We start from the raw sequence: 20091 nt of genomic DNA on the forward strand, positions 1-20091 counted from the left end.
ATTCTCTCTTTCTCTCTCTCATTCTCTCTATCACTCTCAAATAAAAAAAAAAAAAAGGATGCACCAAGGTGATAGCTTGCCGGGCTCCCCCCACAGGTAGTGCTGAGGAAGGACCAGGCCAGCTGGTTCCTCCCAAGGGGTTGAGGAGGAGGATGAGTGTCTATGGCTCAGAACCTCTCTTAGTCACCGGAGAAAAACCACACTGAGTTGGGAGTCTTGTCTAGGCAGGAACTCACTTTATTGTTACAGGCGATTGCCTATATAATGTTGAGAATGAAGGCGGGGATCTCAGGAAAGGATGAGGTGTGAGGGCCAATAGCATATCACGACTTTTGAAATGATTGGTTCTAGGTGCACGGAAACTCTTTTGCAGAAGCAGCAGGCCAGAGGCAATTAGGAGCCCTGCTGAGTCCTAGCTGGCCAGAGACAGGTCCATACTTTAGCTAGGCTCGGGAAGTTCCACTAGGCCTTGCGTCTGGGCCTCTCAAGGCCCAACAATAGCTTCCTAGAAGAGTGGGTGGGGCATAGGAGGATCAGAATTCTTACAGTTCAATCAATTTAAGAACTACAAGAAGGTGAATATTCTCTATATTTTATTTATTTGCAAGGATAGAAAGAGGCAGGAGAGAGGAGAAAGGGAGAGAAATAGGCATGCCAAGGCTTCTAGCCATTGCAAACTAACTCCAAATGCATGCACCACTTTGTGCATCTGGTTTTGTTTGGGTACTTGGGAATTGAACCCTGGCTCATTAGGCTTTGCAGACAAGTACCTTAACTGCTGAGCCCGTATTTTCTACATTTTTTGATAAACAACTTTTATTTACTTGCTTTAGTAAACAATCATTTGGGAGTTAATAAATGTTTACTGAGTTATTTTTAGCTGATAAAGTAAAAACAAAAATATTACTCTAGAAATGTATTGTGAAATGTACGGTATATAATTGTCATCTATGGTCACCCAACTATGCACTCATGATCAGAACTCTTTGTCCCTATTGAGTGCTGCTGACAGGCACATGGGCTGGGCCAGTAGCATTAGAACCTCTGTTAGCTGGGTGTAGGGTGCCCATCTGCAGGGCCTGCACTCTGTCCCATCTGTGTCCACCCCCCACCCACACCACAAAGGTAAAGAAATCAAAGCTATATTTTCATAAGGTATATAGACCTAATATTACTTAAACACATCTACTCTGCCTATGCATTCATCATTCGTTTGTTTTGTGATTACTCTAACTTCTTGCATCACTCTTAAACTTGCTGATCTAATCTTTCTTTATTTTTGTAACTTTACTCAACTTTCCAGAATGTTCTCAACCATACCTCATAAGAATTTGTTGGCTATCCTTGAGCTCAGTGCAAACATTTCTTTTTAATGTTCCCATAGTGTAGTGATCACCACGGTACACACACCATCAGGAAGTCGCTGGAAATTTCCTTATCTTTTTCTCTAGGAGTTAGTAAACTTTATAAATGAACAAATAGCTAATATTTCAGGATTTGTGGCCAGGTGGTCTGTCACAACTGCATCATTCTGATGTAACATGAAGGTCACTATATATAATAAACCAGTAAACCAATGACCATGGTTGAGGTTCAGTAAAACTGTTTATGAAACAATAGGCTAGCATGATTTGGTGTGTCAAATGTAATTATTTTTCATGTGTGAGATGTGTGTGCATGTTCGTATGCATGTAAGCCAGATTGACATCTCATACCTTGAGAATCTCTAAGTTATTTACTGAGACAGGGCCTCTTCCTTAAACTCACAGCTCAACAGGTCAGCCAGTTATCTGGCCACTTTGCCTTGGAGAGTTCCTGTCCCTGCCTCCCAAGTGTTTGGGTTACAGGCAGCAGCCATGCCTACAGCATTTCCATGGGTGCCAGGATAGGAACTTCAGTACCTACCCTTGCATGACAACCACTTTATCCGCTGAGCCATCCTCCAAGCCTCTTATCAGCTGTACTCTGTTGACCTCTGTTCTACACTAAAATTCCTTGACAAATTCCTGCACTTATGAGACTTCATACTTCAAGTACGTATTCTGGCAGAGAGAATATGCTCACTAACTGTGTAATGATCATTCATTATTACAAATGAGTAGTCAAAGACAATCATGGAAGCACTACAGTCCAATGTGTTTCCCAGTGTGAATGGAGTGAACCAGGGCTCCATGGTAGCCTGTAAAAGGGACATCAGCCCCCAGGGGGTTGTAGTTTGGATCATGAATTCTGAAGTTGTATTTCTAATGCTGTCACTTCTCAGTGGTGCAAACTTGACATGTGGTTTATCCTCTTCCTGTGTAAAATGACTACAGAATACAACTTGTCTCCTACTGTTGTTAGGAGGAATATTGAAATGCAGTTAAAGTGCTTGTTATGAAAATTGGCATAAAGAAAGTTCTATTAAAATGACAGGTTTTTTGTGTGTATATATTTCTTTTTATAAGATTTTTTCTTCCAAATTTTTATTAACAACTTCCATGATTATAAAAAATACTCCATGGTAATACCCTCCCCCCCACTTCCCCTTTGAAACTCCATTCTCCATCATAACCCCTCCCCATCTCAATCAGTCTCTCTTTTAATTTTGATGTCATGATCTTTTCCTCCTCTTATGATGGCCTTGTGCAGGTAGTGTCAGGCACTGTGAGGCCATGGATATCCAGGACATTTTGTGTCTGGAGGGAGCATGTTGTATGGAGTCCTACCCTTCCTTTGGCTCTTATATTCTTTCCGCCACCTCTTCTGCATCAGACTGTGAACCTTGGAAGGTGTGATAGAGATATTGCAGTACTGAGCACTGTGGTCATTTCTTTCCATCACCATGATACCTTCTGAGTCGTCTCAAGGTCACTGCCATCTGAAAAGAGAAGATTCTCTACCCAAAGTGAGAGTAGCATTAACATAAGGGTATGAACATTAACAGAAGTGCTTACTGGGCAGTTTGATAATCATAGTATATACATTTAGCCAGACAACAGCAGACATTACTCCCCTAGGGCTCATGACTACCCTTGTTTATGTTTTCAGTATCAGGGGTGTATTCCCTCCCATGGAGTGGGCCTCCAGTCCAATTAGAGGGCAGTTGGTTTCCCCCATAACAGATGTGCCACTCTTGCACCCATAAAAAATAACAGTTTTTAAACTTTATTTATTATATTTATTTGAGAGAGAGAGAGAGAGAATGGGCATACTAGGGCCTTTAGCCACTGCAAACAAACTCCAGAAGCAAGTGCCACCTTGTGCATTTAGCTTATGTGGGCCCTGGAGAATCAAACTTGGGTCCCTTGACTTTGCAGGCAAGTGTCTCAACCACTAAGCCATCTCTCTAGCCCTAAAGTGATAGATTTTATTCCCATTATTAAGATTAGTATTGCTATCATTGTGACAGTCAGGAAAGGATTTTTCAAAGAATGTTATAATTGAGCTGAGGCTTGGAGAATAAAAATAAATTCAATATACTGAAGAGATTTGTCTAAGTGCTCTAATACCCTATCCCTTTAAGCTGATACTTTGCCCATTGGTTAGTTCTAACTATTTCTTCTTAAGCCATCTCTACCACAGTGCTTCTCATTCTTGGCAATACAGTGGAATCACCAAGGGAGAGTAAAATCCTTGGGGCTTAGGCCATGAGGACAATCTGATTTATTTGGCTGGGGTGAAGTCTGGCCATCAAGGTTTCTTATTTTTATTTTTTTTCTAATATTTTATTTATTTATTTATTTGCAAGCAGAGAGAGAGAGAGAGAGAGAGAGAGAGAGAGAGAGAGAGAGAGAGACAGATAGACAGAGAGAATGGATGTGTCAGGACCTCCAGCCACTGCAAACAAACTCCAACTACATGTGCCACTTTGTACATCTGGCTTTATGAGGAATTGAAGGTTGGTCATTGGGTTCTTCAGGCAAGTATCTTAACCACTGATCAATCTCTCCTAAAGCTCCTATGGTTGTACTAGCCTACAGCAATGGATGAGAACCATTTCTTCCTAGGAAGCCTTTCCTATGTGCTTTGATCATATAAAATAACTTCCCTTTTGAATTACCATAGTTTTGTGCCTTAATTGTTGCATTTATTATATTTTATATTGTTTGGAGTTATTTATATCATCTAATCATCTAGTATCATCTAATCAATAACAAGGTTGCTGAGGGTGGAAGGTGAACTTTTTATTAATACAGTTTTGGAGTTTGGGACAAAAGGTGTATTATAAAATTTACTAAATTAAAGTGATTAGAATCTACTGGTTAAAAAAGTGTATTTTTTTTAACTGAAAAAACACAACTTTTGGCTAAAGTATAATTTGGGTCATTGCTCTCTCAAATATTCCTTGAAGCTGTCAACTGACATGGCTATTCCATGCAAAAAGCATAAAACCATGTTTATAAATGAGCTTTATTATAAAGATAAGAATTAAAATAGGACAATAAAGTGATGGCTGATAATGAGGGACTATTTTCCCCCTAAGAGCACTCTTACCTGGTGGTGAAGAAGATAGTCAAGTTCGAAGAGACTCCCCTTGTATCATTACTAAGAGAAAGATAAAACTCAAGGCCATTTTTCAAAAATCTCAATAGCAGAATATTTCTATTTTATTCATACAATTTCTGATTTAAACTCCACTTATTTTGAATTTTAAAAGATCAATAGTGTTTTTAATACAAAGGTTTCTTGGTATATACACATCGTACATGGTGATAGGCTTCTGTGGAAGTTGGAATGATGTCCCCCAATTGATTCATGGGTTTATTAAAGCTTGTAGTTTTGATTTCAAGCTGCCTGGCTGGAGGAGGTGCCACTGTAGGGCGATCCTAGAGTCCAGCCCTAAGGTGTGGGGGCAGATTTGGAATTTCCAGCTAAAGATACGGAAAGTGCCTGGAGTTCCTGGAGTGGGCTTGTTTATGCTGATGGTGGTGGCTGTTTTCTCTTGGCATGGACCCTTGGAAGGGGGCCGCCTTCTTCCGCCATGACGGGTCTTCCCCTCCATCTATCTATAAGCTTCAATAAATTCCTTCCTCCATAACTGTGACTGGTTTGGAAATTCTTCCCAGCAACAATTTACTTATGATTTTTTAGTTTGCTAAGGGAGAGTTGCCTTGTGTCATCCATCATTTCTAATGTGTATATAAAATCCCTCTAAATACAGCTGTTACTGTTTCTCACAAATTTTGATAAATCATATTATAGTCTTATTTAGGTAAAAAAGTTTAATTTCTTTTAAGAGCTGTACTTTAACTCATGTGTTTAGAAATGTGTTCTTTAACACCCAAATATTTTGAGTTTTTCTAGCTATCATTGTGATACTGATATATATGTCAATTCCATCATGTTTTATGAGAAGAAATGAGTGCTTTCTTCAGTATTAACTTAGTTCAGTGGTGTTTTTGTGGCCCAAAATGTGTTTTATCTTTGTGAATATCTAGGTGAGCTTAGGAAGAATGTACATGCAATCTGCTGTTGAACTTGAATGATTATTTTTCCAGACAATTTTGGTTGCTGTTAAGTTCAACTGTATCTACTTTTTTCCTGTCTGCTGGGTCTGCATATTTAATATCTCCACCTATGACAGTGGCTTCATCTGCTACTTCTCTCAGGTTTTGCTGTCTGTATTCTAAAGCTCTGCTGATGGACACGTACTACAGATTATTATTATCTTCTTAGTGTACTGCCCTTTCATCAGAACACAGTCCTCTTCTCTACCCCAGGAGAAGCTCCTTGCTTTGAAGTCTACTCTGCCTGAAGATGACCCTGTTGTCTTGATTAACCTTAGTGTCCACTGTGCTGTTTTTCATCTTCTGATTTTTAGCTTCTATGTCTCTATTTTTAAAGTGAATTTTTATAGGTAGTATATAGACAAGTTGTGTTTTTAAAACATATTTTTGAGAGAGGGAAAGAGACAGAGGAAAAGGGAGAAAGTGAGAGAGAATTCGTGGGTGCCCTATGGCCTCTTGCCACTACAAACAAATTCCAAGCATAATGTGCCACTTTGTGCATCTGGCTATACATGGGTATTGGGAATCCAGCCCTGGGCCATTATGCTTTACAAACATGCTCCTTTAATCAGGGAGCAATCTCCCCAGACCTGAGTCATGTGTTTTAATCCACTCTGCTGATCCCTATGTTTTTATCAACACTTTGATATTTAATGTAATTTTGGTATAGCTGGACTAATAGTTACCATATTTATTATTGTTTTCTATTTTTGTATTTATTTTTTGTTTCTATTTTTGTCTTCTACAATTTCTTTTTGTCTGTGATGACTTTTATCATATGGCTATGTGTGTGTGCTGTGCATGCATGTGTGTTTGTATATGTATAGGTGCACATGTGTGCAGGAATGCATGTATATGTGTGCCTATGCATGTAGGGGTCAGAGGTTGACTTTGGGTGTCTTCCTCAATTATTTTCCAAATCATATTTTAAGACAGAGTCAGTCACTGAGCCTTGAGATCACAGGCTCAGCGAGACTAACTAGCCAGTGAATCCTAGGACTTGTGTCTTGCTTCACCAAAGATGAGACTACAGGCAAGTGTTGCCACACCCAGAGCTCTACATGGCTACTAGGGTTCCGAACTCCAGCCCTCATCTCATCCTTGCTTAACAAGAACTTTACAGACTGATGATTTTGTGTATTTGTACTATGTGTGGGGTGGTATTGCACGTGGTGCATGCAAATGTGTGTGCCCCAAGTGTACATGTGCAGAGGCCAGAAGGAAATGTCAAAGATTCTATTGCTCAGCCACGTGCTTCCTGGAGATGGAGAGGATGTTTGCAGTTAGATTGTCTGACCAGTGAGCCCCAGTGATTCTCCAGTCTTCATGGACTGGAGTTACAGGTGTGCATGGTGATGCCCATCTATATGAAGGTGCTAGGGAGTCAAAGTCAAGTTTGCCTTATATACTTATATCCAAATCCAGATTCAAACAATGCAATAGTGATTTGTGTAGAGTCAAGTATTGATAATAACAAAGCCTTCCCAATACTCCCTTCACATCTTTTGTATCATAATTCATTTCACTTCTGCATAAATCTATATGTATATATAAATATATGTAAGCAAATACATTATTGCCATTATTTCAAAAATATGTTCAGTCAAAAATAGGTAAAAAATAAAATTTTTATGTTACTTTCACTTATTTCTGCCACCAAGCACTCTCTTTTTTAGTGGGGATACAAGTTTGTGACCCATATAATTTTCTTTCTTGCTGAGGAGTGGTTTTTTTCTTTTTTCTTTTGTCTGTTTGCTAAGGAATGTTAACACTTTCTTTGCAAGGCAGGTGTTGACTGGCAACACATTCCATCAATTTTATTTGTCAGAGAAAGTCTTTCTTTCTCCTCCACTTTTTTCACATGTGTACATGTGTGCACACATTCAAGTCTACCTGTGCATGTGCGTGTGGAAGCCAGAAGAGAACCTTGGGTATCGTTCCTCAGTAACCACCCGAGTTTTGTAAGACAGGATCTATCACTATGCAGGTTAGACTGGCTGCCAGCAATCCCCAGAGGTATGCCTTTCTTTGCTTCCTTAATATTGGGATTATAAACATGTACCACCATGCTTGGCTTTTTTCTTTCTTTTAACATAGGTTCTGGGAATAAAACTTAGGTCCTCATATTTACAAAGCAAGCACTCTGCCATCTAATTTATTTCCTAATCCCTCTCACTTTTGAATGATAATTTCACTAGGACAAAATTATTTATTGAGAGTTCATTTTCTTTAACTTTATGAATTTCACTTTACTTTCTTTTTTTTTTTTTTGGTTTTTCGAGGTAGGGTCTCGCTCTAGCCCAGACTGACCTGGAATTCACTATGGAGTCTTAGGGTGGCCTCGAACTCACAGCAATCCTCCTACCTCTGCCTCCCGAGGGCTAGGGTTAAAGGCGTGTGCCACCACGCCCGGCTTCACTTTACTTTCTTAATGCTTACATAGTTTCTACAAAAATGTATTCAATATGTGTTTTTCTTCTTCATAGATTTTTTTCTGTGTTCTTATGTATGTTTTGTATGAAATGCTTAGGTATTGTTTTTGATATTTATTCTGCTTCATATTGTCTGAGTTTTCTGATCCTGGTTTTGTGTCTAACAATAATTTCAAGAAAATTCTTAGTCATTCTTTGTGTCAACATTTTTTCATATTCTGTTCTCTGTTTTTGATATTCCATGATAAATATTTTGTACCTTTTGTTGTTTTTACTTCCTAGATATTCTAAAATTTTAGTAATTATTTTTTCTTTGATTTTTCTACCTTATAAATTTCTTTGCTATATCCTCAAGCTCTGGGAGTCTTTCCTCACTTATATCTTCATCATCCCGTCAAAGGCATTCTTTATGCCTTATGACTTCCCTGTTGCCTATCATTTAAAAAATTCTTAAAACTGCCATCTGTCTGTTTACATTGCCCATCTTTTGTTATATGCTGTACTTTATCCATTAGACCACTTATTTTATTAATCAGGGTTGCTAGAAATTTCTTTTTAAAAAACACTTATTTTTATTTATTTATGTGTGAGAGAGATACAGAGAGAGAGAGAGAAGGAGAGGGAGATTATGGGTGTGCCAAGGCTTCTGGCTACTGCAAGTCAACTTGATATGCATATGCCACTTTGTGCATCTAGCTTTACATGGGTCCTGGGGGATTGAACTGAGGTCCTTTGGCTTTGTGGGCAAGTGCCTTAACTGCTAAGTCATCTCTCCAGCCCGTTGCTAGAAATTTCTGTTGTGATAATCACAACATGCCTGTCACACATGAGACTTATTCTGATGCTTGCTTTGTTTCACCAAAATGTTTTTCTGTTATAGTATGCATTGTACTTTTCCTCTTGTTAGTCAGACCGGAGTGGAGTTGTAGTAAATAGTCCTATAGTAATGTGGTAGTAAGGTGGAGGTGAAGAGACCTACTCTATAGTCGTATGATTTGCTCTCATTCCATCAGTGAACCTGTGCCTCTGAACTGTGAACTCTGCTTCACCTATGGTAGGTGGCACAGAATGGCTGGAAATGGGCATTCCTCTCGTGAGTGAAAGGCTGGAGTTATGCATGTTGTCCGCTCAGCTGTTAGATGCTGATAAAGCCTCAGCAGTTTATGATTTGATAAATTAGTTTTGCTGTGGGACTTTTGGACTTATTTAAAGGAAAATTCCATCTTGATCTCTCATGGGTTATATATACCCTCCAGCTCTGTCACTCCCATGCTGAATTTTATTTACTGTTGATATTTGCACACATTTCATCCTCATCTCAGGCTTCTTTTCCGAGTCATAGATCTTTCATTCATATCATACTACACATCACAGTTCAAAACTTCATAGACATTCTAACCAGGAATACAATTTTTCTAAATATCCCTTTTCAAGATTTTTCTGTGGTTGGCCAGAGGATTACAAGGCATTTTGACATTCTGTTTTGGACTAAAGATTTAATTTCAAGTTATGCTTAATTTGGATCCCCTATAGCTCCATTTCTTTCATCACAAAATTTCTTTGAGTGTTATGTGTCCATTAACTACATTTAAAATTATTCTCTATCCAATGGTCTTATAAATCTGACAGGAGAAAAATTTTCCAACACACACACACACATACCCCATAGATATCTTCTGTATTTACTGCTGCGGTTATCTTTCCTGGGACTCTTTCTTCAAAGGAATAGAGTTCCTAAATGTGTACTTCCATGATTTCATGCATGAGTAGTTGATAGTGACATTTGGAAGAAAATCTAGAATGTTATCAGTTCCTCCTTCACTTTTTCAAGGCTTAGCTTCCTTCCTTCATTTCCTTACTTCCTCCCACCCTTCCTTCCTTTTTCTTTTTCTTCTCCTCATTCCCCCCTCCTCTTTCTCTCAGCATCTTAAATCATTTTCTATGGATGTCTGGTTTCTATTGCTTCTAAAGGAAAAAAATAGATTTTTAATCTTTGTCTAAAATTTTCATTTACTTGTGTGTGTGTGTGTGTGTGTGTGTGTGTGTAAGAGACAGAGAGAGAGAGAGAGAGTGAGAGTGAGTGAGTCAGGGTCTGTTGCTGCTACAAATAAACACCAGACACATGTGTTACACATTGGTGCTGGCAAATCAAACTTGGGCCAGCAGGCTTTGCAAGCAAGTACCTTCATCTGCTGAGCCACCTCGGTCCCAGCCTATTTAAAAAGCTGTTATTGTTGTTATTTTGCAGTAAGGTCTCACTCTAGCCTAGGCATGCCTTCAAAACGTAGCCAGGCAATTGAAAGTTCTTACTTATTCTTTACTCCATGCCATGTAGAAGCTCACAGAAAGTCAGAATTGCCAGGGAGGGTCTTTTAAAAGCACCCCCCCCGAATGCACTTTCATAAAGGAGTGTTAAAACTTTTCCAGTGTTCTCATGAGCATCTAATTTACCAACTTCATTTTTAGCTCCTCTGTTATCCACTCGATCTTATTCACCAATGCAAGAAGTCTCAAACAGTAAAAACTGCCTACTGTTGCTTGTGAAGAATACTCTGAGGAGGTTTCCTCACTGAATCAATTAAAAGTAAGATAAAGCTGGGTGTGGTGGCACACGCCTTTAATCCCAGCACTCTGGAGGCAGAAGTAGGAGGACTGCCATGAGTTCAAGGCCACCCTTAGACTACATTGTGAATTCCAGGTCAGCTTAGGCTAGATCAAGACCCAACCTTGAAAAACCAAGTAAAATAAAATAAAGTGGAAAATGTAGTACAAATAAAACAAAACAAAATAAATAAATAAAAGTAAGATAAAATTTTAAAGCTGTTCCAATGTGGCCTTCTGGGGAACTGGAAGACAGTTTGATTACTGGCCATTTTCTGGGATTCAGATTGAAGAAGCGCTCAGAGTCCTTGTTTTCCCATCCAGGGGCTGCAGGGTCATGGTTTCTAAGCTGCCGTGGAGCTGAAGGGAGCAGGAGGAGAGATAAATGGAAATACATTTATTTCCAAGGGGAGAGAAGGAGGCAGGGAGGAAAAATGGACACACCAGGGCCTCCAGCCACTGCAAACAAACTCCAGATGCATGCACCACTTTGTGCTTCTGGCTTTTCATGGGTACTGGGGAATCAAACCTGGGTTCTTAGAGTTTACAGGCAAGCAACTTAGCCACTGAGCCACCTCCCTAGACTTGGAAAAGACACTTTTAAGGAACAAACTGAAATTTGATTTTTTTTTTTTTTACTGAAATATAAATGGGAGAGTAAACTTCAAATGCATATCACCATTTGCATCCTATATAATGTTATGCGTCCATATGTCTGTGTTTTGTCATCTCAAAATGTTCAAATATATTAAAAGAAATAAAAAGCTATCATTTCCTATCTCCATGGGAATAAACAAACTGCCTTAGAAGTACAATTTGTTCTCTTTGAAGACAGCTCTCTTTGCTGAACATTTTTTATGAGCTAGAAAACTTGCTGTTGGTGCCAAACACAACAAAAATATATCCTGATACTTAGTTGCAGATTGCATTATTCCCAAAGGTTGATAAATCACACACTATTTGGTTTATAGTGAAGATCCAAATTTCTAGATTAGCTCATGGAGGAATTTATTCCTCCTTTGTAGTGTTATGATGCATGAATAATAAATGTCTCTTGTTTAGTCATGAGAGATATCCTGAAAAAAAATGTTTCCATACATCTTTGTGGTGAACATAGATTTTTTTCCCCCAAATAGCAAGTTTACATTGGGTTTCTAAACCATATGTTCAAGGAGAGCTATAGATATATCTATACAACCATGTCAAAAATTAGAAGCTAGATTGAAGAAATTTTTTCCCTTGAATCTTTCTAGCCTACTCTATAAATTGGGCTGCTGGGTAGGAAAGCTGTTTCTGGAGATATGAGGTATTTAGGAGACATGGATGTAAAGCTTATAGATGAAGCATCCTCTACACATGTAGTCAGTGATGTGCCGCTGTTCTCAAGTCTTTCATGACTGTGGACGTTATGAAAGGAATTTACACTTTACAGATGAGATAATAGTATCAGCAAGGGGCTGAATAACCTGCCCACAATTAACCTCAATAATTTGGAACACAGTTAGTAAATCATTAAATCTACACTAACTCTCTTCAGTAGATGTTAATTCATTGGATTTTACCTTAAAAATCATGTCTGAAATTATGTCTCTTAGTGAGGGGTTCTAAAGAGGTGTTTTAAAGCTCTATTTGATTTTTTCTTTCTATTGTCTTATTTTATACAATGTACATCTCTTTTTTGAGGTACGGTTTCAGTCTGAGGTCTGATTTTCTTGATGCTTCCTGGAATTCATTCTTGCATTTGGTCATGTCTTCATTAAGCTTAATCAGTTGGTTATTGAGATTCTCTACTTGTTGACTCATGTTGACTCACCTTCAATTCATTTATATCATTTTTAAGGCTTTTCTGATTTTCTTAAACTAATTTAAGCCTAGTGACATAAGCTGAGTGCTCAAAGAGATGCTTCTTCCAATTTCATTTATCCAGTTGTTTGTTTTTTGATTATTTGCTTCCAGTTAAGCAATTCTTTTGATCAGAGTCACATAGCTTGTTCTGTTTTCATTTTGGTATTTAATTTCCACTGTTTTCTCTATGATTTCATTGGGGGCTTCCATTCTGGAACTAGGTAGGCATCCTTGGTGAAGATCTCTCAGTTTTCTGACTTTTTTTTTTTTTTGCACTGTGGTCTATCCATCTCAGGGAAAAGTCATATTTTATTGAGAAGGAAGAAAGTATTTGTCCCTATAGGATCTTCAGTGAATGTTCTGTTTTAACTGTGAACCAGATTGGTGTAGGATGGAATTATAACCACAGATGCACAGACTGTGGAGATTGCAAGGTATCTTGGGAACAGGAAGGTAGGGAACTGGGAGCTCTGGCCTGCTCACTCCAATTGAGCACACACATTAGCACAGGGGAAGCAGGGGCTGGGGAAGCAGGAATGGGAGGCAAGAGGCCAGCTCCCACAATGGCCTGTGCACTCTCTGACTCAGGGTAACAGTGATCTGTTAACCTAGAGACCAATCAGTCAGGAAGCCAGAGCAAAAGGCCTACTTCAGTAGCAAGCAGGCCGCATCCAGGCAGCCCTAAGCCAGCAACAGGGGCAGGTAACAGGACCAGGGACCTGGGAGGTAAGGAAGGAATCAGGAGCTCTAGTCTATGTGCACCAGGAATTTTTTTTGTTGTTGAAGTAAAATATCAGTTTCTAAAAGAAAATACTGTGGTTAAAAAAAAAAAAAAATTACATACAAGTATTTGAAGTACATTTAATAGCTTTATGGTGGTAGCATTTCCATCTTCTGGAATTTTTCGGGACTTTTGTTAAAAGCAAAAAGTAATAAAGATTTTGCTTCTAATTTTCCATCTGGATGTTATGATGAAGTGTAAGGCAGAGCAGCCCTCCTCTTAGATAGCTCGCTATCCAAGGAACCGGGGGCTATTGTTCCATATTTTATGGGTCGATTTCTTTTAAGGCACTTCCTTCCTACTGTGCTCATTTAACCAAAATAAATTCATCTGTGACTATTATGCAAAATATTTTCCTAGGGAAAAGGGGTGTTCTATAAAACTATGTGAGAAAATGTAAATTAGTTAATATGCAGAAAAGGCAGCCTTTTGTAATAAATTACTGCTCTGGTGGGTTTTGGTCAATTTTTCTTCTACGTTTTAGAGCTTGATCAGATTATTTTTATAACTTTGTAGGGTAATGAAGACAGATAGCCTTTGCAGTAGTTCTAGGTTAAAATGCCCTCCCCACTCCTCGCCTATATGCATTTTAGCATTAGATCAGAATTCTGTCAAAAGATCAGTTTATAATCAGTTATCCACAGCGGACAATGTTCTATAAGCTTTCATAGTACTAATATTTTATGTGTAACTTCTAAGATCAATGTCATCATTTTTTGTTCTTCTTTTTCTGAATCCACAATTCTTTGAAAGGCCTCTTAGGAATTTATCTTGACAGACCATGATGAGAGCAGGTGGCCCTGAAATGATTGTGTACGTAGGCCTTCAGTTTGGGACTCTCAACTGAGCATTATACAGCCCATCATTCTATTGATATCAATGACATTTCAAGGACTTAGAGGTTCTGCCATTGGAATACAAACAGAATTTCCATATGCTCCTGGACTCCACCAACCATACACCATAGTGACACCAGCATCAACAGCCACACTACAGTGATGCATGTGCTACAACTAGAAAAACACACTGACTCATTGGTCATTATCACTGAAAGTCCTCGGTTCCCAGTAGAACTCACTCTTCATGTTCTATATAGTCTATGGGTTTTGAGAGACATATAGTAACATATACCATCATATGTCACCATTATACCTTCTTGCCATAGAGTTTCACTGCTTTAAGTGTCCTCTGTACTATTTCCATCCCTTTCTACTCCAAGCCTTTTCTCGCCTCTTTAGTTTTCTTTAGTTTTGCCATTTCTGGGATGTCTTGTAGCTGGAATGATGTGGTAATACACATGATTGTCTGTAGTTTTTCTTGGAGTTACAAATTAGTACTTTATAAAATTTTATTGTTTAACTATTTATTTGAGAGAGAGAGGCAGATAAAAATGAGCATGCTAGGGCAAACTAACTCCAGACACATAAACCACCTTGTACATCTAGCTTATGTGGGTCCAGGGAAGTTGAACCTGGGTCCTTTGTCTTTGCAGGCAAGTATCTTACTGCTTAACCAGCTCTCCAACCTAATAAATTCTTTTTAATGTTACATAATATTCCATGTTTTGCATGTACTACAATTTTTCCAATCACCTCTTAAAACAACTATTGATTACTTTGAGGGTTTAACAGTTATGAGTAAAACTGCTATAAATATTCATGTATGGGTTTTTGTGCTCTAAAGTTTAAAAGGATCAATTTCTTCTTCTTTTCCAAATAACACATATATCTTGTAGAAAATTAGGAAATGGAAAAAATAAAGTGAAATTAATAAAAAATATCCCTTCCCATCACCAGAGTTATTTAGCATTATTAATATTTGCAACATTTATTTATATTATATTCTAGCACAGTGAACAGCCACACCAATATACATGAGTTAACATAGTGAAGCAGAGTTCATTTCTGTAGATTATCCTGAGTCAATAAATAGTTTTCAAAACATGACATTTTTCTTTTTTCTTTGGTTTTTTTCTGAGATAGTGTCTCACTCTAGTATATACTGACCTGGAATTCACTATGTAATCTCAGGATGGCCTAGAATTCATAGTGACCTCCTACCTCTGCCTCCCAAGTCCTGGGACTAAAGGTGTGCACCACCACACCTAGAAGAACATAGCTTTCATTTTCTGTATGTCTATGTGCATATTCCATAATTAAATCCATCCCAAATATGGTCACTGATGCAAAATCTACTATAATGAACAAATACTTTATTTGTACTACTGATTATTATATTTGATAATTATAATTGCCATATCATATCATTTTAAAGGAAATATATTCACATAGGTATACCCTCCTAGACACACAATATCCCTTAATAAATTAAAATGTGGCAGAATGATCTTGATATATTTTAATTCATCAATGAATCAGTTTCCTCAACTATTGAGTTGGTAAACAGTGTTGTTTTGCATAAAATTTTTCTGGAATTAAATAAGTTGATGGTTAAGGGATTTCTACAAACCTTGGCATATAGCAGCAACTTGATGATTACTATTTTCTGTCACTCTCATTATTATTTCCTTTTAAGCAATTAGAGGGATTCCTGAGTTTCATGAGAAACATATACTGTAAATATTCTATTTCAACTGTTGTCTATTTCTGACTTTCTGAAATAATTGTTCTTTTATTTGTAGTTTTTCGTGATGATGTAAGTTTTAAAATTTTCTCTCTTTTTTTCTGAATATTTTATTGGGAAATCAGTACGTTCAAGTTTAGAGCTGTTTAAGCCCCTCTTAGTCAATTATGAGCCACAGAGAGAAACCATAGAAAAGCATAGAGACGTTTGTTTATCTAGAGGGTTAAAGTAAAGTGAAATTAGGTAGCAAGTAGCACTAAAACTGTGCCTTCACTTTACAAACAGTGTAAGCAGACCACATTAGTGAAGAAGTTAGCACACATCTAATGAAACAAGATTGCAATGCCTTGCTGTAAAAAGCCGTGCCTGAACAAAAAGAGGCATGTTTCGTCTAGGGCCCTGGCAGTTGGCTGTGGAATATTGGTTGTACCTAATTATGTTTAAATATAGAAATAGCAATACTTGTAAACTTGCATTCACAAATATTGACATTTAAAATATATATGACTTGGGCTGGGGAGATGGCTCAGGGGTTAAAAGTACTTGCTCACAAAGCTTAACAGCCTGGGTTCTATTCTTTAGTGCCCATGGTTTTGGCCAGATGCACAAAAGTGGCATATGCATCTGGAGTTCATTTGTAATGGCTCAAGGTGACCTGACACGTCCCTATTCTCTCCCTGTCCCTCTCTCTCTCTCTGTCTCCCTCCCCCTCTTTCTCCCCCCTACTCTGTTTGCAAATAAATAAATAAAAACAAATAAAATGGGCTGGAGAGATGGCTTAGTGGTTAAGCGCTTGCCTGTGAAGCCTAAGGACCCCGGTTGGAGGCTCAGTTCCCCAGGACCCACGTTAGCCAGATGCACAAGGGAGCGCACGGGTCTGGAGTTTGTTTGCAGAGGCTGGAAGCCCTGGCGCGCCCATTCTCTCTCTCTCCCTCTGTCTTTCTCTCTGTGTCTGTCGCTCTCAAATAAATAAATTAATTAATTAAAAATCAATCAATCAATAAATAAATAATAAAATATACGTGACAGGAGTGGGGAGGTGGAAAGTAGAGGGAGCAAATGACCAACCCCAGCAGAACCTGGGGACCCTGTGTCCGCTGGCAGACAGGTTTGTGGTGTGGGCTCAGGTCTTTCGGCTGCTCTATGCCAGGTCACATTTGAAGAGGGGACTGTCAGGGGACAGCCGGCGGCTTTCCAGGTGAAACAGCATGTGTCAGTATGGGCTGCCCATCCAAAAAGCCAACTTTATGTGGAATTTTCAAATTCATGTATGAAAGTTTTTAAAATTTTTTTAAAAAATTATTTATTTAAGACAGGCAGAGAAAGAGAGAGATCAAGGCAGAAAGAAAGAAAGAAAGAGAGAGCAATGGGTGTGTTAGGGCCTGTAGCACTGAAAATGAACTCCAGATGCAAGCGCCACTTTGTGCATCTGGTTTACGTTGGGCACTGGGGAATCGAACATGGGACCTTAGGCTTCTCAGGCAAGCGCCTTAACCACTAAAACATCTCTCCAGCCCAAAGTCATATTTTTAAAAATTTTATTTGATTGTTTTGTCTGGCAATATGGAACCAAGAGGATGTTCTCAGAGTGGAAAATGTTATTTTTCTATGCTGTTGAACTAGAAGCAAAAAAGAAAGCATCATTTAGCTTTCTTTATCGTGCAAATCAAAATGCATTTGAATCATAAGCTCTGAAATTCATTTTAAACTTATGGTTATTTCAGAAAATTATACCTCTCTTAATTTGAATTTAATGTAAACTTATTTTTAATTGTTTTGCATAACCATGGGTAACAGATTATTTTTGAACACTGCATGGCAAAAATCAGCAAAGATGTTAGACCAAGCACAGCATTACAAGGAACCACCATAGCATATGTTGACAGTTACGAAGGAATTGCTGCTGTTTTCACCCTTCACACCAGAGTAATTCTTTCAATATTTACCTCCCATGTGCAGAAAGGGAAACATATGGGGCTTTACATAATTATAAGCACAAACAGGTGGCTACTTAGGTACATTTAATTTGCAGGCAACATCAATAAGGAACAACACCATCAGCTCCACATGGCTTCTGAAATCTTTCTACTAACATTCCATTAGCAAATTAAAATCATTAAAAGAGAGGGAGGACATAGTCATCCCTTGACTGACTTCAACTGCCTTTCAGAGACGTGAATAAAACACATTTTCAAAAATACCTTGACATTTTGCTGTTTCTTTTGTTCCAGGGAGCTTTAGAAACTGTGTAACACATATTTTGTGAAAGACTAGCTAGCAGTAGCACAATATGTGCATTTAAATGTGGTTACATCTTTTCTTCACCCTATCCACTGTTAGGCTCCTTATGGGTATACAATTATGGTGGTTAAATTCTAAGTAGTTTGTCAAAGCAGGAGGTCAAACTCCTGAAAGAAACCTGGAAGTAAGTAGACCACCTACACTGGTCACTGAGGCTTTTTTCCCATTTTCAAACCCTGCAGTAGAATCTGTGGAAATTATCATTGCTTGAACAATTTGCTCAATCTGTGTTAGGGGCTGAACTAGAGACTGTTTCTTCTATCTGACACATGCCGGAATATATAGTATGTTATATCTGGCATTGTACTTCTTAGCAGTATTACAATTTCTGACCTTATAATCACTCTGCAGTGGCCTAGAATTCCAGAATAAAAGAATATGAAGACAGGTAATAAACAGTGTTTAATTTTTCTTGTGGGGCTGCTTACCATGTGTTAAGTATTGTTTAAGCATGTTGCACATTTTAACTTATTTAATCATCATAATGATTTCTGTGGTAGGTGCTATAATTTTCCCCATTTTTTTAGAAGGGGAATTGCAGCCCTGAGAGTTAAAGTTCTCACATTTACACAGTAAGGAAAGAGCTGCAGCCAGAACTGAAACCTGGTTTCCAGAACTGGGGATTCATACTCCATTCTCCCACTGGCATATTTGAGTTCTCCTTAATCTAGAAATCGCACTGGCCAAAGTCACCTAGGGCCAGTTGTAGTAAATCTGTGGCATTTTGAATATCTTCCAATAAAGCTTAGTGTAAGATTTAAGGCACTTAAGGTCTATGGGGGACATGTTCAGCCCTGATGTCTTCATGCGTCTTCCCATGACATGAGGGTCAGGACTCTGACCGGACATCTCCAGAAGTGTGTTGTCACAAGCGACTCTCCAGCCTAGCTCACCACCTCGAAGAGTAAAACAAACAAACAAGTATGGTGCATTTGTCAAAACACTATGATTACAACACAGCTTTGAGCATAGATTTAAGGTTATGCTATTTGATTTCTAGAGCTGATATTACTAATGTAACTTATTTGTTAACATTCTAAACAGACTAAATGATACGATTACTTCTTCAAGAGTTTAAATATCATTGAGAAAGATGTAATTTTTTAAAATCCATGCAATGGATGAATCAGAGATAAAAATGAATTGAAAGGTTTTTGATGTATTATTTTACTCCCAAGAAAAAGAACTATTAAAAACTGTTACTAGCTATTATACAGTTCCAATTAAATTATTAATACAAACATTTTAACATAGGGATTCTACAGCTTAACTTAATTTTATCTATCATTTAACAAACAGATATATCCTCTCCCTGTCAAATATGTTATTGAATCACCAAACATTTTCTTATTACAAATTATAACTTTTTTAATCCTTATTTTTTTATGAGACTTAAAATATTTCTATAGTTTTTTGTGAGGGGAGAGGGAAAAGAAAGAAAGGGTGTATGTGTGGGTGTGCATGTGTGCACATGCACAAAGGCCTCTAGCCATTGCAAACAAATACCAGATGCATGTGCTACGTTGTGTGTCTGGCTTTGTGTAGATACTGGGGAATATAACCTGGGCTTTGTGTGAGTATGGAGGAACATGGAGCTGGCAGTCTTTGCAAGAACGTGCCCTTAACCATTGAGCCATCTTCCCAGGGCCCCTCTGAGACTTTTCTATCTTTGATCTTAGCAAAAAGGACCGAGAAGCAAACTTTGTGTCTTTTTAAAGAAAAGTATAGTAATTGCACATTAGTTGATTATGTACAATACTCCCACAATTGATTCAGAAATATGGAGAATTTTCTTACATTATTATTACATATTTGGGCACTTTATGTAAGGATTTCAAGTTTCTCATTTGGATTAGGATATTTCATGAACATATTTCAATCTGAGGTTGAATATAGATCTTTGTACCAGAATTCTGCTAGAAATTGTGGCTCTGGGATAGTCTTGAAGATATGATTTTGTATGATTTATTTGAGAGAGAGGAACAGAGAGAGAAAGAAAGAAAGAAAGAACGAGCATGCTAGGGCCTCCATCCACTGCAAGCTAACTCCAAACATGTAC

At 38.1% G+C, this 20091-nt stretch overlaps 1 protein-coding gene across 1 annotated transcript in view; it reads left to right on the forward strand.

Moving 5' to 3' along the window:
* Positions 1-20091, forward strand: part of Themis (thymocyte selection associated) — a 189508-nt gene that overhangs the window by 45255 nt on the left and 124162 nt on the right. The window lies entirely within an intron of this gene.

Source organism: Jaculus jaculus, chromosome 9 (assembly GCF_020740685.1).
Source record: "Jaculus jaculus isolate mJacJac1 chromosome 9, mJacJac1.mat.Y.cur, whole genome shotgun sequence".
Lineage (NCBI taxonomy): Eukaryota > Metazoa > Chordata > Mammalia > Rodentia > Dipodidae > Jaculus > Jaculus jaculus.